At 38.0% G+C, this 12,756-nt stretch overlaps 1 long non-coding RNA gene across 6 annotated transcripts in view; it reads left to right on the top strand.

The window, feature by feature from the left end:
- Positions 1-12,756, top strand: part of LOC116217057 — a 306,245-nt gene that overhangs the window by 113,082 nt on the left and 180,407 nt on the right. The window lies entirely within an intron of this gene.

Below are 12,756 nucleotides of genomic sequence, written 5' to 3'. Positions count from 1 at the left end.
TTGGCCAGGCTTGGTTCTTTGATGGTGCTTTTGAGCAAATGGTTTGCCCAAAGTTCAGATGATGTTAGCTCCATCCTCTTTTTCATTTACAACATCAAGGGGATTACAGAGAATAACTTTGTTGCCCAACATCAAGGCTATATCTTCAGGCTACTAGAAAGGTAGTTCTCAGAAAGTGTGTCTTCTAATATTTTAGAACCTCCACAGGCTTCAGATAAAACAAGTATTAAATACAAAAAGCTCACAAGGATCCCAAGGAAGGTTAAACTCACACAACCTCCTTCATGTTGAACACCTGAAATGTATTTTTTAGACTGTTGGAGTGTTATCATAGTGGAGACAGCAGTGAAGTCTTATATAACTGAAGACAGAAAGAATAAAAAACAGCACCTTGTTTAAAGACAGGCATTTTTTAATGGAACATGAGCTAAATATAATCTACTCTTGCCATTGAAAAGGGAATTTGAAAACTGAGCAACTAATTTTGGAGGGGTCTTGGGGGCTGGTTTTTATTGGATCATAAGCTAGTATATCTGCAGATTTGCCATGCTTGATCCAAGAACAAAATCTGTGAGCCTGAGGACTGAAGGACTGGAATATTTTGGAGAACTGAAGCTAGGGAAGCTACTATGCTCAAAATAATTTCCATATGTTTCTGTTGTTCAGTGTTCTGGGCTGGACTACGTTAAACATGGCACCTCAATCCTTTATCATGTAAATCTTAATTACTTCTAAGGGAGATATGAAGATAAAAACACCCTACAAAACTCCTGAAGTATGCTCTGTGTTCTGTTTTTCCAGAAGCAAATGAAGAAATTTTAATATTTGCTGTATATAGTCTAGCATGATGTGTGTCCTTTCTTCTCAGAACATCCATCAGTGCGCTTTTGAGAGGAAGGTGAGACGTGCTGGTGAACACAAGGGAAAAGTGATCTGCTTCCACAGAGCTGTTATCTGCCCTGGGCAAGTCTCTTAGCCTCTTCTGCTTAACTGCAGCAGGTGTTTTATTGCCCTCTGCTCCTTAATGTTTGTAAATGATTGTGAATTCTCACATTCTAGAATAGTGCTCTGAAATGGCTGTTGTCAATATTATGGTAAAAGTGGTGTTGATTCAGGCAGATTTTTATACTTTTTCCTTGTGTATAAATAGAAACCAGTATCTCTGGCACTCTAAATACTTACCACTCCAGCTATTTTTGCTGAACTGAAAATGCCACTGTTAATTATCTGTTGGCAGATAGATGCATCTTTTGGACTGAATTGAACAATGCATGAAATTCCAGTTAGTATCTGCATTGTAATATGTCTAAAATGTGTGCTATGGACAACTTTCTCAATGTATCTGTACATTTTTTCAGGGGTCTGTTGGCTCATCAGGGAGACCAACAGTAGTAGCAGTGTGGAGAATGAGACATGAGTTAGACTCTTTATCTCTTCTGTGCCTTTTTGGTAGGCAGTCATTCAAACAGATGAAACAGAGCAAATCTGTAACTGGAGGAGCAGGTGAAAGGAGACTGATGCATTGTTACCTGAGATGAGAGATGGTTGTGCTCTTGCATCCCATCAGGTATCGCAACAGCTTTGCATCCTGGTAATCAGTTGTTGTAATCAGCTATGAGGACAGGTTTGGGTATGTTATACATTACGTATGGGATGTGTGGTATTTTTTAAAGGTGTTTTATTTCAAAAATCTGTGAGCTGATATCATATAAAATGAAAGCTAGATTACTAGGTCCTACAGATAGGAGATAAGGGCTATGCTGGAGTTGGCTACTGAGCACCTTTGAATCTGTCCCGTTGTGAGTCTTGAGCAGACTTTAGTGATTTGTTTGTGCTAATTTTGTTGTTCCTCTCACTTACTGTGTACTTATTATGGATGTAGCAAGAGCTACATGAATCATGAACAAGTACCTGTGAACTTTTAAAGTTGTAAAGTAGATAATATAGCCTGATTTTATATGCTTGTGCGTGTAGATGTGCTACATGTGCTCTGCTATGAGGTAAAGAAAAAAAAATTAGTATCAGAAAATGTCAGGCAAAGATGTAATGTAAGAACTCCCTCTTCTGTAAAAACTCCCAGTATATAAAACGTGCTGTAGCACTACCCATTGTGACCCAGAAATAAAATGTTTCCTATGAATTAGAAGGAGACAGAGTTGGATTAACTGGATGACATTTCCCCATCTGTTTTTTATTTATTGTTGCCCTTTTCCCTTCACTGTAATTAGTGCCTAGAGGTAACAATAGGCATATACTGCACTCTGAGCTACAAGGATGTACCAACATTTTGAGCACTTTCCATTATTTTTTTCCCAGTGACACTTCTAAAACTCCTAGCATCTTAACTCTGCTGAAACCTATTATTTCTGTGAACTGAAGAGGCAATTTAAGGCACCTTTTCTGTTTGCAAACAATTTTCAAATATAACCTCACTATTTCTGAACTTTTCCCAAGGGCCTCCTAAAATTGATAATTGTCCACTTTCCTCTAAGTGACTTGAAAAACTGAAGGTCTTACAATTTGAAATTCTGATCTGGATTTCAGGATGCCCACCACCAACACTGCTGCTCAGAGGTGCTTGGGTGCTCAAAGCCAGAATCCCTCTCTTTGCAGAGAGGGGAGCTGTTTGGAAATGATAACCCAGGGCTTCAGAGAACTCAGTTCTCCTTTGGACTTACTTCTGCCTTTCATTTAGAGGTACTGATGCGCATAAATATTGAAGGTGACAGCTTGGTAGTAAATAAGATAGCTGAGATGGCAGACGGGCCATGCAGACACTCAGCTGATGGCACTAAAAGGGCTGGGTCGAGGTAGCAGTAACTAGTGGTACTAGTAAGGTTTTTCTGAGGATGAAAAAGGAAATAAAAACCTACAGAGCAAAATCTCTGAGCCTGAAGCTGTTTATGCTTGAGAAAGGATCCAGCAAGAAAAACCACTAGAACCTGGGGCAAACTTTATATGCAACAAGAAGGGGATGAATGTGGTATAATCTCCACAAAAACATAAGGGCCTGAGTAGTCTGGCTGAAAATTGGAGGTTCTTAAAAAGCAAAGGTAAGTTAGATAGTCCAAAATCCATGACTCTACAGGCAAGAAAAAACTAAAAGCCTTTTCTGGCTTAGTGTTGAAGTGAAAGCAGAGATTAGAAATAAAAAGCAATTTATAACAGATAGAAAAAGGGACACTAACAGCATTTGATATAGTCCAGAAGTTATGAAGTGTGGAAAGTTGATAACAGCCACTAAAACTTCTGAGATAAATCCATGTGAAAAGACAGCATGAAAGTTTAAAAAAAGTCTCTTTTTTCTTTTTAATGAAGACCAATACAGTGGAATACCTCTGTTACTGGATAGAGGTGAGAAAAAAAAAGTCCGTTGTGATTATACACACAAAAGCTTTGAATTTGTGTTCTGCAGTCAATTGAAAAAGGCCCCCCAGATGTGGTGTACTGGTGGGGTTTTAGAAGTCAGGAAGAGTGTAAACACTATCAGCATTCAAAAGGAGCAAACAGAATTACAGTGGTAGAAACAAGCTGATTCAGTTATCCATCTTGGGCCAAATAATAGAATTGTTAATACAAACTAATAGGTTGTATTGTTCTGTTTCTTTCTGAATACCAAGCAAAAATTATTAGGTATCACTTCTACTGTTTCTTCATCATTCAGGCTTCTCTGCAATTCTCTCCTATTAGTGAATCCTACATTGTGGTCAACATATGAGCAATTAAATATATGTTCCAATTCAGTGCAGTGGAAGGAAGAATGTGTACTTATAAAAACATATATAATGAACTGAAACGGATTTTCTGGTACATACAGTTTGGGGTTTAGCATCCCCTGAAGATACTGACAACTAGATAAAGAATCCACAGTTTTCAGGACTAAATAAAATGTCAGGCCGTGATAGCCCTTAAGACTTCAATCTGTAATGTAAAGTAAGAATCGATTAGATTGAAGAATATTTAATATGTATGTATTGTATAGTACATATATTTATTAAGTCTGTTTCATCTCTGGTTGCTATGTCTGATTTTGTGGTAACTGTACAAAATGTAATGACCTGTGCAGACTGGAAAGCTATTCTTGGACACTGCTCCCATGCTATTATTCAAATACTGGTGTATGATGTTCTGTGCTGTATTAAAATAATGTGTGCGTGGCTCTTAACAAACTATTAATCCAACTGGTCCCCGTCACAGGTCTGAAAGTGGCATAGGCTGTAGACTATTCCCAGTAAGTAGCGTGGATATGCTCGTCCTGTTTTAGACAGATAATTAGCGGTGTACATATGGCATGTTTTTTGTCATCCCTGGGGTAGCTGAAAAGGATACCCAACAGGTACTTGAAGACAAAGCCAGACCTTTCATGGTGGTGCACAAGGGAAAACAGCAGATCAGTGGAAAAAAGGTAGAGCTGTTCCTTTGGAGAAGCTGAAAAAGTGGATTTTAGGAAACAGTTCTTCACCAGAGAGCGATTGGGTACTGGAACAGGCTCCTTAGGAAATGATCATAGCACCAAGCCTGCCAGAGCTCAAGAAATGGACAGTGTTCTCTGACACAGGGTTTGAATTTTGGGTGGTTTTGTGTGGGGCCTGGAGTTGGTCTCGGTCATCCTTGTGGGTCCTTTCTAATTCAGGCTATTCTGTGATTCTAGTGGTCTAAGGCTCCCTTTAAGCCTCAAGCTTTAGGAAATAGACGAGATCAAATGGTGTGTCCCAGTTGGTGTGCTCTGATCCTACTAGCTGCACACCTCCAAAAAAATGTGATGAAATGATTGAGATCTGACTTATGCTCTGTCACAGTACTGTTCCAGCCTGGGGGACTAACTGAGCAAGGCAGCAGGATTTGTCTGCCAGTGAAGTGAAGTTCATTTTTCTATTACATCAGTGCTGTGTTCTGTATCTCAAGGTGCATTTGTCTGACTTCTTTGCTGTCTTTTCAGAACATCACAGTTTCTAGTTTTGGTTTGGACTTTATTTTACAAAGGATGCATACTGAAAAGCATTGCCAGGATGCAAATCTAGTGGGCAAGCAGCCATATGCAGTTACATCTGGAACGCACAGATCATACAAAGATTAAACAAGGAAATACAAGGAAAAGTTGTGATGTGGCCAAAGGTAGATAGATGCCCATAACTGGCTCTGGAGACGGGCTTGCTGTATTGTAGAAGTCTCATGATGCTTCACAATGATGACAGTAAATGTGTGATGAAGACTGTACAAGTTTTGGAAACAACTTTCAAATACTTCACAGTTTGTATAATCTGTGAGTAAGGAAGAATTCTACATGCCTTTTAGATCTTATTTTCTAATAGAAGGAAGGTGATAGCTAGAAAAAGATTGAAGATCTGGATGTTTTAGAGTGAGAGTAACTGACTGCAGCCATATCTCAAAGTGAGGGGAGTTGCATTAACTGGGGTTTGCGAAAGTAGGCTGGACACAAATCATGATCTTGGCTATATGTAACAGAGGGAACAGTCCCAGAATGAGTATTGCATGCATCCAAGTAATCTCTTGTTGTTCCTCATCTTTTTTTTTTTCTTTTTTTTTTTTCCCCCACATCCCTCTTACAAGTGCTTGAAGGCTTATATGAAAGTTCAAGGTTTAGGAAATGTCAAGGAAAGGGCGGTGAATTTTCCACAGCCAGCCCAAGGCTTCTTGTGGGCTCAAGAAGCAAGACTTTGAATAAGAGGACTTTTTTATTAGGTGTTCATTAGAGAATTGTGATTTTTTTTTCTCAGCTGGCTTGGAGCTTATGCTCAGGGATGTTTTTTCAATTTTCTTCAGTATGAAACTGTTGAATTGTGAATCTCAGAAAACTTTTTTTTCCCTACATTTTTGAAATTTCATTTTCATTTCTGAACCTGTTTAGAGATGCCTAAAGCTGAGAAAATAAACAGAGTCTTTGCATTTCAAGGCCTGAATGGAAATTCAGGTGGAATAAAAGGAAATAGTCAAGTCCAAATATTTAATGGTAAAATGTATGGATATAGTATTTGTTCTAAGAACATGTGAAAGTGGGAGAACATCTCTACAGTAAATAAACCACACTTTGCCCATCCCTTTTGCCAATGGGATGAAATACAGACTCATTGTCAGCAGGAATGCCTTTCAGGATGGACAATAGATAATTGGATACCTACCGAGCACTTTAACAAGTGTGTCAACTGGCATCAAGTGGTGAAACTTACGTCCATATTTTGGGATGCAGGTATTTGTTTGGTGTAGTGCTGATAGTGTAAGAGGTTGGGCTATGCGGTGGGAATGAGGGATACCCTTACAAGCATGCTTCCTGTTATTACCAGGAAATTTCACCACCTGAGTACAGTGTACATTGGCTGGGATAAATTAAGAAAATAACCCATTTAGGAATGATTTTAAACTAAGGGTAGAAGTGAGAGAAGCCACAGCTAGGGCAGCCAGCTGGTTTAATTGTTCCTTTTTGTTTGTCTTTGCGTATTTTCTTGAGAGCTAGTACTTCTGACTCTGCTCAAACACAGATCTGCTGAGCCTACTGCCTTATAGCACTCTCTTTTTCTTGTCATAAAGTTGAAATTAGTATTTTGACTAAATAAACAACAACTTTTGAACATATGGGAAAAGAAAAAAATGGAGCACCTTTTATCAGTTATTTCTCTTCCATTGTAGTGACCTTGCGTTGTCCTCTTTTTGTCTTTCTTTTTTTTTTTTCCCCCTTCAGTTTCTTTTGCTACCTTTTAAAGTCTTAGCCAAAGATTTGGAGCTAAATTCAGCCCCGATGTAAAACTGCACTGTTTTTACAGAGCTTCTATTGGTTTTTGCTTTGATCCTGGAAGACTCAATTTTAAAAGGTAGATATGACACAGTTTCTCTTCTTTAAGGAGCTGATATATATATATTTTTTCCCTGATAGTTATCGTGGGATGCAAGGCAAGCACAAAATTGCCCTGAAATGACATTTCGACAATCAGAAGTCTTTCTTTTGTAAAATTATCACAACTAATATTTTACTTGATGGTTGCATCCAGAAAAGTCTGTGGGAGGAAATTTGCTTTGTACTTTGGACCATTCTCAGAATATAGACCAATTCTAGTATTAAACGCTGGCCTGATAATAAGCTCACGTAACTTCAGCATATTATCCTCAGCTCTTCTCAAGGGATGAAGTAGTAGTATTTCAAGAACTGACAGAAGTTTGTCTAAACTGGTATTTCAGAACTGACCACCCAAACAGCTAAAAATTTCAGCTCTGACTTACGGTGGTCCTTTCCTTTTAACTGTGATGTGTTAAGCTTATGCTACACCCTAAGGCAGGTGAGGGTAGTATCTCTGTTCCCTACAAATAGGTCTTGAACCAAGTTTAGATGCAAAAATGCTGTTAAATTCTCAGAGAGAGTCAAAGGGAAGCAGTGGCTGGCTTCTACTCACAGATTTGAGGTGCTAGAAGATATGTGGTGGTGGAGGCTGCATGAGTGTAAGAACTGTTAATATACTGTTTAGATGTCATGTTACTGGGGAAAGTCTAACCCTTTCTCTCAGAAAAGTTAGCATGAAGATAGTTTGTAATATTAATTGTTCTACTTGTTAATTGCCTTACCTCCAAATCTGCATGTCATTCAGCAAAGACAGCCAGAAATGGAACAACAAACCAAGCTATGAGCAGAAAGGTATTTAGCAGAACTGCTTTCGGTCAAAATATTCCTTTAATGAAATGCCATGGGGAGTAGTTGGTTAAGAGAACAAAGTCAGGTTTGTGGCAGGGCTGTCAGTAATTTGAGAGGCTGCGCATCTCTGAAGCAGAATCTTGTGGAAAGGGTAATTGCAGCAAGTGTCAATCTTAAATATAAAAAAAAGACATTGTGACCAAATGCCACTCTCGTGTTCTGTGAGGTATCACAGTTCAAGAAATTGCCCTGAAGCGTTGTGGTGTGTCAGTTATCTGGATGCTTTCATTGGGAAGTGCTAAAATTCCCAAGAGATCCAAAAGACGTTGCCAGAAGTTCAACTTCTTGTAATACTACTTGATAAAGATCTAGTAGAGATGGGGGCCTTGGCAAGGAAGAGACTGCTGGTGTTTCTGGGTAATGGATTATATTGCTAGCAGAGAGATAGTAAAGGAGTAGAGCAAAATCCTCAAAGCTTGAATTAGTCATTTATTTATTTATTTTTGTCTAATATCCCTGAACAAAGTGGGGTGCATTGCATAAATTAATGATGTGTTATGGGAATTGACTAATGCTGCTGACAGTGATTAATGGAAACTTTTAGCTTAGCTTGTGTGAAATATTTTCAAGCTTATAGAGGGAGTGATACAACAAAGCTATCACAGTAATGGACTTCACTACAATAACTGCTCTTTACAAAAGTGATCCTTTGACATCTTTGGGGTTACCCAGTTTAACAGTACCAAATTCTAGGGTCCTTTGAGGCATGGAAAAGAAACAGCTGGAAAGTATTTGTCATTCCCATGTGCTCATTGATAATAAATTTTCTTCTTTAAAATGAGAAATGTACCGTGTATAATTTAGTTAGCATGCAGAAAATACTGATGAAATATTTATGAAATAAGTACAAATTCTTAACCTCTGTATAATGACAAATACGCCTGAAGATGAAGCTGCATTACATATTCAAGTACTAAGTGTACTTTTTTTTTGCCTGTTGACATATCTTCAAAGTAGGAAGAAAGTAAAGTGTTGAAAATAGAAAGCATTAATATTGTTGACAAGTAAACAAAAAGGAAGATTATGTCTACACAGCTCAGAAAATGGTAGTGAATGCAGCCTGAAAGTTGTAGTGCAGATACAGTAGAAATGTATGTTTTGTATACAGAAAGCTTAAAAAACAAGCGTGACCTTTTCAGGTGCCATCATTATGATTTTAATAGTAGCACAGTATTGAGGTCCACTACTAAATTTTTTATAAAAGATAAAGAATCATCATAGGTAGGAATTTCTCTTGTCTGATATAGTAAGTGTTGTAGCGAGCACTTCTGTCAAAGGAACTTCATCTTTAAAATGTTCTCTGGGACTGATGAAGTGTAGCAGAAGTAATAGAATTTTGAGTATTTCTCTAAACTTTCTTCCAGTATTTGTTCTGAGAAAACATGTTTTAATAAGCAGATCAGACAGAACTGGGGAATACACCAGAAGTCCAAACAGAGTCCTAAGGACTTCAGAAGAACCCATTGAATTTTATCTTCACAAGAGTAGAGTTTTCCCAATGAAAATACTTTATTTTACATATGTCAGATTGTAGGATATTAAAAACAAATAAAAAAAAACACATGCAAAAAAACCAAACCACCAGACATCACTGTAAGTGAGGATATGAGTTTTTTTGGCCATGTAGATTATCTTTGAGCTTGAGGGTTACAGTACTTATGCAGTTTCCAGACTCTTCTACTTTGGATGCTATTCTAGACTTGTATCCTATTTCCTACTGTGTCATTTCCACACACCGTGTTATCCAGTTTGTCTTCTTTATGGTCCTGTACGCTTTGTGATGCCTAATTTTCAAATTGCTATGCTAGATGTTTGAATGTTGTTGTTTTATGTTGGCACAACTGAGCAAGCTGCAAATATTTAAAAAGCAAATTGAATAATTAAATGCCAATTTATTGGATGTTTAGAAAATTGTTATCCTTTATAGATGGTAGTACCAGCTGGAGAGGGGAAGCAAATTATTGGGCAAGAAAGGGCCTGTCAGTGAGAGTAATGAATTAGGAACTGGATAAGCAGAAGGCAAGTGATGAAAACAGTGACTGGTAAGATTTTTGGCAAGAAATGAGCAGTAAGTTGCAGAAAACATTTCACACAATGGGGTGGACCGATTGCTCAAGTTTCTGTGACTGTGTGGCCTGTCACCCTCAATATCCTCCAAATCCAGGAAGACTAGAGAAAATAGAATTTTCTTCTGCTGTCTTTATATGCATTTTAAAAGGAGTGATTTTTTTAATAACGTTTAAATAGTAAGTAAATGTTATTTGATAATCATCTGTCACTCATCATCTGAAGAGTAAAAAATGCTTCATGCTTGAGCTGTTGGTGTGTCATCACTTTTTCAAATTATATCAAGTATAAATAAATTATATTACTTACAATAAGATGCAGTTTTTGTTTTGCTGCAAAAGATTAAAATGAAAGTTAGTGATGCTGCTTGAAGAATAAAGATGTGGGATTCATCTTAGAACCCTACTGTAGAGGCAGAATGGTAAAGCAGTTAGGTATTTGCCTAGTATAAAAATATGCTATAATTTGTTTTGAGAGCAATATTAGTGAATTGAAGAAATATAGTGGTTGTATTGTCAGGAGCAGCAGCTTCTTGTAGAGGATTTTTTTTTTTTTAAATTACTTGGTCTCCACCTCAACTCCCTGTATTCGCAATATTTGCTCTGTCAATTTTGTGGCACTAAAATATTTTCAGTCAGGTCGAAACCAACTCTGAATCTCACCACTGTGTTGATTTAAGAGAAATTACATCATTACATCATCTATTGTTGCGTAAATGATTGAGCTGCAATTGTTCTCTAAGAGGCAAAATAATCCAAGGGATTGATTATTGTATATCAGTCGTAGTCACAGCGTACTGGAAAATGTCTTTCCCTTAAATGAATTATTTTTAAAAGCAGCTTTCTAATGTCAAAACAATCAAAACAATTTAAATGTTTTCTCCTGCTTTCCCCAGACCGTGGTGATTGCAGTAGGTTAAGCTTCAAGTTAGCAGGGTTTCTTGGTGAGTCTGGAGATTCCTGGATGTTGTTCATGTTTGTTGATGTTCTTGGGGTGAGCAAAAGAAGGAAGGAAGGAAATAAAAAGTCAGCATGGAGATGAATCTGAGGTGTGATGGCTTTGTGGTTTGAAGGCATTTGGTCCCTCCATTGGCCCTGGAGGAGGTGACTGTATTTATGTTGTTCCTAGCAGTTATTTGTCCATATTGCTCTTAAAGACCTATTGCAGTGGAGAATCTACAGTGCTCAGATGATCTAGGGCAGTGTTTTGCTGCTGGGGTACACTCCCCAATGTTTAGCCTACCTCACTGGTGCAGCTGCTGCCACAGGCATCTGCTCTGGGTGCCCTGGCATGGAGAACAGCAAGTGCACTTGAAGGCAATTTTCTCTATCCATATCCTCTTTTGAAAAGAACCTCAGTTCTACCTTCCCGTGCTTTGTAGACTTTGGATTACATGATGGGACTTTGGAATATATCAGTCATCATCATTACCTTGTTTTTGTTCATTACATTTCAGGAATAGAAAAAAATGTGCTCTTCTTTTCTTTACTAACCAGAGTGATGCAGTCTCCTGGAATGTTTTCTTTGGAAACCACAGCTACTGCAGAATTGTGTAATACAGCTGTCTGGCATGATCTGTGGGGAAAAGCAATGCAAGAATGTCCCATCAGTGTATCACTCAGAAAGTTCTCCTTCATGCATGGGTAGCTGCAGTGTCTCTTCCTCTTGCTTTTTAGTTTGTAATCAGTAGAACAATAAAAGCCTGCCAGTGGGTTTAAGCATAGTCATTTGAATACTTTGATAAGTGTATATCTGCTTTGGCTAAGTAACAGCTACATCCTTAGCACTAAATCCCAGTGATATGGAGAGGAGGTGAGTTCAGTGGTGGCAGACGATGAGACCCTAACTCTGCACATATAATAATGCAGAAATTGTAATTATGCTGTATTGTAGCTACAGTGGAGCACCCTCACTGAGCCCTCTCCAGGGCACATGCAAGCTCAGGATGGGCAGTACACCGCTCTGAAGATCCTGAGGTCTGCCTGGTGGCCGTACAGTGTGAATTCTGAATGATGAATATATTAGCAATAAATAAAGCCATCTCAAAAACAAAGCAACCTTAGTGTCCACTCTACCAAGGGCATTTAATAGCTTTGGAAACATGATATTTATGTATTTACACCTTTACTACTTGATTTATTTTCTGTTTTGCTTTATGTTCTGTGGTAAGCAGTTAACAGAATCGTGTTGTCTTATTTTTAGAGGCAAGAAATTCATCCCAGTGACCACCTTGTTGAAAAAGTAGACTGAAAATAATCCAGCAGAACACTGAGTAATATTACTGCATAACAACACCAATTAATATTTTGAACTACGTGTGATATTTTTGTGTCTATAGAGTTTAGTGCTCTGCAAATACTCAGTATTATGTTGACATGTAAGATGCAGTACTACCTGGCAAGGTAACTGCTTGGTGAGGTCGCTGGTTAGCTAAACTATGCAGCAGTGCTGTATTCCACAGGTGAGTGATAGCATTAATAGTTTCTTAAAATTCAATAGAAATTCTTCAGTTTCTCATCAAAGTTTCATTGCATAGATTTTCTGTACCATTTTTCCCTGCACTGACCTGTTTTGGAGAGATCAAAGAAATCAGAAAATTAAATGAAGGGCTAACGTTTGAGTAATGATAATTGCATCTCATTAATTAACAATGTGGGGTACATGATACAGTGGCACATTTTTCTCTTTTATTAGAATTTTTGCCTACTGAATTGTTTACCTGTAAAAAGCTGGCTGCATTACTGCTAGTAAGTCCATTTTAACAGCACAGCTCTAAATGATGACCTGACAGATTTTAGGAAATGTTTACTTCTGTAAGTCATCTTTATGCCACTGCAAAGCCAAATAAGCTGAAATGTTTCCACGATGTGAGGTTTGGGACAAGGAGATGTTAAAGGCAGTCAGTAGTTCAGTTTTATTGCCGCTGTTTGAGAGAGATTAACTAGTTTGTAAGAGAGCTGCTGCGGTCAGTTTTGCCAAACTGAGTTCTA

This window comes from Meleagris gallopavo, chromosome 11 (genome assembly GCF_000146605.3).
Source record: "Meleagris gallopavo isolate NT-WF06-2002-E0010 breed Aviagen turkey brand Nicholas breeding stock chromosome 11, Turkey_5.1, whole genome shotgun sequence".
NCBI lineage: Eukaryota > Metazoa > Chordata > Aves > Galliformes > Phasianidae > Meleagris > Meleagris gallopavo.
Note: the sequence above shows the minus strand (reverse complement) of the source record. Positions and strands in the feature narration are given on the sequence as shown.